Here is a 6,000-nt window from a genome sequence, read left to right on the forward strand (position 1 = left end):
TTGGCCCTCTCGCCGAGCATGCTTGAAGAGGGACAGATCTTGTGCCCTGATTCCCAAACTCTTGAGCATCCACAATCACAAGAAGGTGACTGTGGGGAACGACAATTACTGTTTAATGAGGTGGCTGATGATGATGAGGCACAGTTGGCAATAACTCAACGGCAATTACGGTATCAAGAGGATGAGACGCAGTTGGCAATCGCTGAGGTAGTGGCTAGGTCAACAAGTCAAGAGTATGAGCAGCGTGAGGATGTGGAAGAGGAGGTGGTGGACAATGAAGTCACTGACCCAACCTGGGAAGGTGGAAAGCCGAGCGAGGACAGCAGTACAGAGGGGGAGGGATCTACTGCACAGCAACAGGCTGGAAGAGGACATGGGGTGGCAAAAGGGAGAATGTGGGCCACACCAAACAGGCCCACAACTTTTCCCCAGAGCACCCCTTTGTGGAAATCTTCCTTGCCAAGGGGTAGGTGTTCCGCAGTCTGGCGCTTTATTGAGGAAAGTGCGGTCGACAAAAGAATTGTAATTTGCAACCTGTGCCATACAAAAATGAGCAGGGGCGTGAACACTAGCAACCTCACCAGCATGATCCGCCACATGGCATCAAAGCACCGTAATATGTGGGCCGAACACCTGGGTCCACAATCTGTGTCTGCGGGTCACACCACTGCCTCCTCTTCCCCTGTGTTACATGCTAGCCAATCCCCTGTCAAAGGCGCAGGCCTGGATGCCTCCCGCCCTGCGCCTGTACCTTCGCAAGCACCATCAGCGACCACATCCACTTCCGTGTCCCAGTGCAGCATACAACTGTCCTTGCCCCAGGCATTTGAACGAAAGCGCAAATACCCAGCCACCCACCTACAGTCCTTAGCACTAAATGCGCAGCTTTCCAAATTACTGGCCCTGGAAATGTTGCCATTTAGGCTTGTGGACACAGGCCTTCCGCAGCCTGATGTCGGCGGTCGTCCTGCGTTATGCAGTCCCCAGCCGCCACTATCTTTCAAGGTGTTCCTTGCCCGCCTTACACCAACACGTGTCCCGTAACATCACACGTGCCCTGACCAACGCAGTTACTAGGAAGGTCCGCCTAACCACGGACACATGGACAAGTGCATTTAGCCAGGGACGCTACATTTCCCTGACAGCACACTGGGTGAATGTTGTGGAGGCTGGGAGTGAGTCGTACCCTGGGATGGCACAGGTGCTACCGACGCCAAGGATTGCGGGCCCTACGTTGATCAGGGCTTCCGCCAGCACCTACGTTAGTGGCTCCAACCCCCACTTCACCACTTCCACCTCCGAATTATCCGTGTGCAGCACCAGTCAGTCATGAGTCGATAGCTGGAAGCAGTGTAGCACTGCAGTGGGGAAGCGGCAACAGGCTGTGTTGAAGCTTATGCTTAGGGGACAAACAGCACACCACCGCAGAACTGTGGCTCTCTCCACTCAACCTAGAACCAGGCATGGTTGTGTCTGATAATGGCCGTAACTTGGTGGCGGCTTTGGAGCTCGGCAAGCTCACACACATCCCATACCTAGCCCACGTCTTAAACTTAGTGAGTGGTTCAGCAGTTTCTCAAAACCTACCCCAATTTGCCTGAGCTACTGGTGAAGGTGCGCTGTATGTGTGCACATTTCTGCAAGTCATCAACAGCTTCAGCCAGTCTGTCAACGATGCAGCAGCGCTTGAAATTGCAAGCTCGCCGGCTGTGTGACGTGAGCACGCGCTGGAACTCGTCGTTCCACATGTTGCCCAGGTTTTGTGAGCAGCAGAGGGCAGTAGTGGAATACCAGCTGCAACATGGTCGTTGCCTTTCCAGTCAGCTTCCACTATTCACAAGCAAGGATTGGGCATAGATGTCTGACCTCTGTGAGATTTTAAGAAACTTTGAGGAATCAACACAGATGGTGAGCGGCGATAACGCTATTATCAGCGTAAGGCCGAATGCACGCGGCCGAGAGCGGGCCGTGAAAACCCTGCCGGGATTCCTGCTGACTGCTGGAGCGCACGGCGTCATGGGTTGCTATGACGCCGTGCGCTTCATGCAGGCGCTCCTGTACAGTAATACACTATACTAGTGTATTACTGTCCAGCAGCGGCTGCATGAAGCGCACGGCGTCATAGCAACCCATGACGCCGTGCGCTCCAGCAGTCAGCAGGAATCCCGGCAGGGTTTTCACGGCCCGCACTCGGCCGCGGAACACGGCCGTGTGCATTCGGCCTAACCATCACACTTCTGTGTCTACTCAAACGCTCGCTGCTCACAATTAAGGATGACGCTTTGCATGTGGAAATGGGGGACGACATTACACAGGGTGATAGCCAGACCACCCTCAGTTCGTCTTCTCGGCTCAAATTGGACAATGAAGAGGAAGAGCAGGAGACTGTTGCCTCCGCTACAGAAGGTAGTACCCATAGAAGTTTAATTCCATCTGTTCAGCGTGGGTGGGCAGATGAGGAGATTGAGAGTTATCCTCCTGATGACAGCAGCGAAGTCTTGCCTGTTGGTACACACATGGCTGACTTCATGTTGGGCTGCCTTTTCCACGAACCGCATGTTATACGCATTTTAAACAACACTGATTACTGGTTGTTCACCCTTCTTGACCCCCACTACCAAGAGAACCTCTCTCATTCCTGTGGTGTAGAGGACGAGCAAAACAGTGCAATACCAGAAGATCCTTGTTGAAAAAATGCTCCAAAAATTTCTATCCAACAACTCTGTCAGCAGAGTACGGCCAACCGAGGAGGAGGGACAAGGGGAACACAGCACTTCCAACAGAGGCAGGGAAACCCTCTCCAAAGCCTGCCGCCAGCGTTTTGTCTGAGCAGGTATTTAGCGCTGCTGGTGGCATTATAACAGATAAGCGTATCCGCCTGTGAACTGAAAATGCTGACAGATTGACTCTTATAAAGATGAACAAGGCATGGATTGACCATGACTTCTCGATTCCACCAGAAAGCTTATTAACATAAAGGCACTTTAAATGTGTTGTTTATAATGTACTGAATATACCATATTCCCATGCACCCCTTCCACCACAAACAAGGGTAAATGGTTGAATCTTCCTTTTCTCATGCTCCTTCTCCTCTTACATCATATCAACATGCTTATTCATCGCATATAATACCCTCGCATATATGCCCTTCGCATAGAATGTTTTACATGGTCAGCTCAGCTGCTGGCCCTCATATATCATTTTTGGGAGGGTCAGCTCACCAGCAGGCCCTCACCTACAATGTTTTACAGGGTCAGCTCACCAGCGGGCCCTTGCATATCATTTTTTAGATAGTCAATTCACCAGCAGGCCCTTGCATATAATGTTTTACAAGGTCAGCTCACCAGCAGGCCTTCACTTACAATCTTTTACATGGTCAGCTCACCTGCAGACCCTCGCATATAATTTTTTAGAGGGTCAGCTCACCATCAGGCGCTCACCTACAAGTCCACTCTCACTATCCAAGAGTCTGGTTAACACAATCCTCACCGCCGGGGGTCGCATAACTAGTTATCAGAGTAGTCTTGTTCGTTATCAGAATTAACCAGACCAATCGCTCCACCAAATAAGAACGTCCATACACCACCACCCACAGAATCGAGAAAGAGCTGTCAATCCTTTCCGTGTCAGGGCCAGGTAAGATTTCCCGTGTTGAGTCAAATTAAGTCGCAGGATCCACTTCTGGTGGTGCCCTTCTGTCAATTCCTTTAAGTTTCAACTTTGCAACCATACTCCCCCCAGAACCCAAAGACTTTGGTTTCCTGGAAGCTGCTCGGCGGGTCGTGTGAATAATGCCGCCTGATCACCGGTGTTCATCGTTTATGGTCGGAACTACGATGGTATCTGATTGTCTTCGAACCTCCGACTTTCATTTTTGATTAATGAAAATATTTTTGGCAAATGCTTTTGCTTTGGTTTGTCTTGCGCCGGTCCAAGAATTTCATATCCATCATGGCCCCAGTTCGGAAAACCTACAAAATAGAACCACAGTCCTATTCCATTATTCCTAGCGGAAGTATTCAGACGACCCGGCCTGCTTTGAACACTGTACATTTTTTCAATGGTCAGCTAAGCAGTAGACACTCTCCCATAATTTTTTTAAATGGTCAGCGCAGCAGCAGGCCCTCAACCATAATGTTTTAGATGGTCAGATCACCTGTATACCTTTGCATATTATGTTTTAGAGAAGGCATCCTCAAACTGCGGCCCTCCAGCTGTTGTAAAACTAAAACTCCCACAATGCCCTGCAGTAGGCTGATACCTGTAGGCTGTTCGGGCATGCTGGGAGTTGTAGTTTTGGAACAGCTGGAGGGCCACAGTTTGAGGATACCTGTTTTAGAGGGTCAGCTCACCAGCAGGCCCTCGCCTACAATCTTTTACAGGGTCAGCTCACCTGCGGGCCCTCACCTAATTATACCTAATAGGTAATTTGCGCGCATGCTGCCTTGCTTGGCTGTGGTAGCCTTAGCTGTTTCTCAGGCTCCCTCTCCGGAATCAAACCCTAATTCCCCGTTACCTATGGTCACCGTGGTTCGCTCTGAAAATAACATCGAAAGTTGATCGTCACAGGGACGTGCGATCGGGCCCAGGTGAGCTAGAGTCACCAAAGTGGCTGCAGGCCCTCGCCCAAAATGTTTTAGATGGTCAGATCTGCAGGCCCTTTTTCCAAATATTTTTGAGGGTCACCAGCAGGCCATCAATCATAATTTTTCAAGGCTGTGTATGATGCCCTCCTTTATATGTAACAAAGGGTGTATTTGAGTGCGGGTTCCTTGTAATTTTTGGCAGCTCTTTCACTTAGTGCATAGGCTTTATGAGTATAGGCGTCCCACTACCTGAACAATGTGAATGAGGCCCTCCTTTATGTGATATACAGGTTGTATCGGAGTGCCTCTTCCATGTAATTTTTGGCAGCACTTGCACTTTATATACAAGTAAATATACAGGAAAGAATGTTTCCTAACGATTTTTCCTCTAAAAGCGATTTTCTTTTCAGTTTTCTGTGTATTATTGTCAGTCTGTAAAAGTGGCGTATTACTCAGACAACATCGTTCCCAGCAGCGACCTGGGAGTCCAAGATGCATCCAGACATCCTCCACATGCTGTTCCCGAACCATTTCGGTGGTGTTGCCATCAATTTCTGACCTTTTCCTATGAACCAGGCACCCTCCCCTCTTCAGAGCAGGGGGTGTCTGGTTTAATGCTCGGGTTCTCCTATTAACTTCCATGGTGCTTGGTAGAGCACTCAAGCATCCCGATGTGTTCGGCCCGAGCACTATGGTGCTCGATCAACACTAATAACCTGCTGTGGGCATTGGCAGTGGATGTGGGTTCTGTGTGTCCATCATGCTGCTACCTTCATTAGCTCTCAGGTTCTTGCACAGCTTTTTTCCACAGTTTTGATGTGTACAGATAAAACCTAAATTCTAAAATGAAACAAAAAACAACAACATTTTCTGAAAGTAGATACTGAACACATTGTGAAAATGCCACTTAGCAATTTATACTCGGGCATCTTCATGCAAATTTGCATAACAAAAGTTTATTATTAATGGATAAAAGTGTGACTCAAGCTGAGTTTTATGCACCACACCTGTTTAAAAGAATCGACCTGTGCAGAGTTAATACAGATCACTTGGCATTAAAGTTACATGCACATATCCTTTGTAAAATCACCAGAACTGGAAAACACCAAAATATGGTTTTAAGGTGGGAATAAAAAATATATATATTCTATAAGATACTGGGAGTAAACAAACCCCCAAAATCGATATACTTCCTCAAAGCAGACAACCTGATGATTGCAGTTGTCTTGACAGTGTTGACAACTACACTCACCTAAAGAATTATTCTATTCTGTTCTATTTCTCATTAATGCGATTATCTAGTAAACCAATCACATGGCAGTTGCTTCAATGCATGTAGGGTTGTGGTCCTGGTCAAGACAATCTCCTGAACTCCAAACTGAATGTCAGAATGGGAAAGAAAGGTGATTAAAGC

The sequence above is a fragment of the Bufo gargarizans genome, chromosome 1 (assembly GCF_014858855.1).
Source record: "Bufo gargarizans isolate SCDJY-AF-19 chromosome 1, ASM1485885v1, whole genome shotgun sequence".
Classification (NCBI taxonomy): domain Eukaryota; kingdom Metazoa; phylum Chordata; class Amphibia; order Anura; family Bufonidae; genus Bufo; species Bufo gargarizans.